The sequence below is a fragment of the Pteropus vampyrus genome, unplaced genomic scaffold (genome assembly GCF_000151845.1).
Source record: "Pteropus vampyrus isolate Shadow unplaced genomic scaffold, Pvam_2.0 Scaffold8, whole genome shotgun sequence".
NCBI classification, from domain to species: Eukaryota; Metazoa; Chordata; class Mammalia; order Chiroptera; family Pteropodidae; genus Pteropus; species Pteropus vampyrus.
In genome coordinates, this window is record NW_011888789.1 from 15,572,946 (window position 1) to 15,577,008 (window position 4,063).

The following is a 4,063-nucleotide window of genomic DNA, read 5'->3' on the forward strand; positions in this document are numbered from 1 at the left end:
TTATCGAAAAATAAGAAATAACTAGCATTGGTGAGTATGGGGAGAAATTGGAGTCCTTGTGTAGCTGCTGTGGAAAACAGTTCCTCAAAGAATTAAACAATTACTATATGATCAAGCACTCGCACTTCTGGGTATATACCCAAAGGAAATGACAGCAAGGACTAACACATTTCATTATTCACAACAGCCAAAAGGTGAAAACAAGCAAAGGGTCCATTAACAGATGAATGCATAAACAAATGTGGGCTATACATACAATAAAATATTATTCGGCCTTAAAGAAAATAAATTCTGACACACGCTACAACGCAGATGAACCTGGAGGGCATTATGTGAAGTGAAATAAACTAGTTACAAAAGGACAAATACTGTATGATTATATTTCTATGAGGTACCTAGAATCTTCGAATTCATGGAGGCACACTACAACAGTGGTTACTAGCGGCTGGAGGGAGGAGAGAATGGGGAGTAGTTTAATGGGTACAGAATTTCACTTAGGAAAGATGAAAAAGATGGATGGAGGCAATGGTTGCACAACAATGTGATGTACTTAATGCCATGGAACTGTGCACTTAAAAATGGCTAAAAAGATAAATGTGACTATTTTACTACAATAAAAATAAAATCACAAATTCTTACCATCACCCCTGGCTTCCTCTTTAACCTCACCTACCAATCTCTTCCCCTCATTCACCAGGCTTCAGTCATATTGACATCCTTACTGAACCAGGAACATAGTATGTATTTCTTATTTTCTCTACCTGCCATGCACTTTATCACATCTCTGCTCAAATAGTCCCCACAAAACCTTCCTGACTACTCTAAAGGATGAAAAATAACATTCCCTCTACCCTTCTGAGTTCTTGGCTGAGATCCCTGTAATGAAAGACAGGTTAACAAGAGAAAAACAAACAGGTTTGTTTACATGAATACCTCATGTGTACATAGGAGACACCCAGGGAAAAATTAGTTAAATCCCTGAGGTTGCTTAGAATTCAGGCTTAAATACCATTTTAATAGGAAAAAGGAGGGGCAGTGTAGGCGTGTTAAGGAAGAGTAAATGATTTTTAGGAAAGATGAATGAGCCCCTTGCAGAATAGATGGGAGATAAGACAGTATGTGACAAAGTTTATCTGGAAGTGGTGTCCACTTCTACTTTGAAAACTCCTGGGGAGAGGATTTATGAGAGTTGAGTTCCCTTTGGAGGATCTGTCTTTAGGCAGATAAGGGGGTACTCAGAGAATGCTCATCCTTGGATTTGCTATTTTTCAAGTGCCTACACCTCAAAATAATATACCAATGCAGCAAATTTTGGAGTGGCACACACTGAGTATCTACAGACATTTTAGGATGGCATATTCTACTATCCTTCACTAGAATGTAAACTCCATTACCACAGAGACTTTATTTACTGCTATGAACAACCCTGGCACATGATAGGTAGTCAGTAAATAGTGGTTAAATGAATGTTCCTTTCCTATAACTTAGACACATATTATTTGTATACTGCAACTTTAATATCAAAAGACAAAAACCCTGGGAATCAAATTAACCAAGGAGGTAAAAGACCTGCTCTCAGAATATTATAAGTCATTGAAAAAAGAAACTGAAAAAGATACAAATAAATGAAAGCATATACTATGCTTATAGGTAGGAAGAATTGACATCATTAAAATGGCCATACTACCCAAAGCAATCTATAGATTCAGTGCAATCCCTATCAAAATACCAATGGCATTTTTCACAGAAATAGAACAAATAATCCTAAAATTTATATGGAACTGTAAAATACCCCGAATAGCCACGGCAATCTTGAGAAAGAAGAAAAAAATTGCAAGTATCACACTAGCTGACATCAAACTATACTACAAGCCTACAGTAATCAAAACAGCATGGTATTGGCATAAAAACAGATACATTGATCAATGGAACAGAATAGAGAGCCCAGAAATAAATCCACGCCTATACATTCTCCTAATATATGACAGAGGAGGCAAGAATATATAGTGGGGTAAAGACAGTCTCTTCAATAACTAGTGCTGGGAAAATTGGACAGATACATGCAAAAAAAAAGAAGGAAAGAAGGAAGGAAAGAACTGGACTACCTTCTTACGCCATATATAAGAACAGACTCAAAATGGATTAAAGACTTAAACGTAAGATCCGAAACCATAAAGCTTCTAGAAGAAAACATAGGCAGTAAATTCTCTGACATTGCTAACAGTAATTTCTTTTCAGATGTATCTCCTTGGACAAGGGAAACAAAAGAAAAACAAATCCAACTACATCAAACTAAAAAGTTTTTGTAAAACGAAACCATCAGCAACAACAACAAAAAAGACAACTGACTGAATAGGAGAAGATATTTTCTTACGATACATCTGATAAGAGGTTACTATCCAAAATATATGAAGAACTCATGACTCAACAACAAAAAAACAATCTAATTTAAAAATCGAGCATGAGACCTGAACAGATATTTCTCCAAAGAGGAAATACAGATGGCCAATAGACATGAAAAGATGCTCAAGGTCACTAATCATCAGAGAAATGCAAATTAAAACTACAATGAGATATCACATCACACTTGTCAGAATGGCTATCACCAATAAATCAAAGAACAGGTGTTAGCGAGGATGCAGAGAAAAGGGAACTCTCACACACCATTGGTAGGATTGCAAATTGCTATAGTCAGCATGGCAAACAGTCTGGACGTTCCTCAAAAAATTAAAAGTGGATATACTTTTTGACCCAGCAATTGCACTTCTATTCATCCAAAGGAAACCAAAACAATAATTTGTAAAGATCTATGCACCCCTATGTTCATGGCAGCACAATTTACAATAGCCAAGATATGGAAGCAACCTAAATGGCCATCAACAGGTGATTGGATAAAGAAGTTATGCTTCATGTATACAATGAAATCCTCCTATTAACATGGATGGACCTAGAGGTTATTATGCTGAGTTAAATGTCAGACAAAGATAAATACCATACGATTTCACTTATATGTGGAATCTAAGGAACAAAAAGAACAAAATAATCAAAAACAGACTCACAACTATAGAGGATAATCTGGTGACGCCCAGAGAGGAGTGTTGTTGTGGGGCTGGGAGAAAGGGGTGAAGGGTTAAAGAAGTACAAATTAGTAGTCGATAGATGGTCACGAGGATGGGGAGCATGGCATAGGGAATGCAGTTAGCATTAATGTAATGGCTAGGTGGAGAGCCAGGAAAGAGGGCAATTAGGGGGATCATTTCATAAACTATATAAATGTCTAACCAATGTACTGTACATGCAAAACTAATAATAAAATTAAATTTACAAAAAAAAGACAAAAATCCCGGATTGCTTAAGTTCTGTGGTATAAACTTCTAGCATCCAAAAGAAAAAGTGTACAAGGAACATAAATGGTTAAATGGTTAAAAGGTTAATGTGGAGGCCAGTTCCTTGAAATGCAGGAAGGAGTGGAGGAGGGGGGGTGCTGTAAACCAACTGCCATTATCCATTGTTCTTAAGATTGTCCAAAAGAAGCCATCTCCTTTACTGAGGGAATCTAACAACACTAACACATCCCCAATGTCAACATAAACATTCAAACCAGTAGAGAATTTTTATGAGTTTATTTGAGCCAAAGTGATGACAAATGCCAGAAAGCAAAATCTCAAGGGATTGAGAAAATGCTCCAGAGAATGGCAGTTTAGAAGATTATACATTAGAATCAAGGAGACATAAGAAGGGTGACATGAAATCCAATGGTGGTAGATTAAGGGGGAGGGAGATATCAAAGCAGGGCAATCTCTGAGACTGAATAAAAAGTAAAACTAAGAGACACTTCTTTACATTGGTAGGTACATGATAGTAATTAACATTTACAGCGCATAGAGCTGGTATTCAAAGAACAAAATAGTGCTCCTGCTCTGGTGCAGTGGGTGCGCCCTGAGGGGTCTGGAAAAGCTTACTCTGACATTTCAAAGGTATGTTAGCTTAGATGGAAAAACACAACAGACACGCTCACTTATGGTAAAGCTTGACCTTTGTTAAGGAAACTACAGGCCTAAGA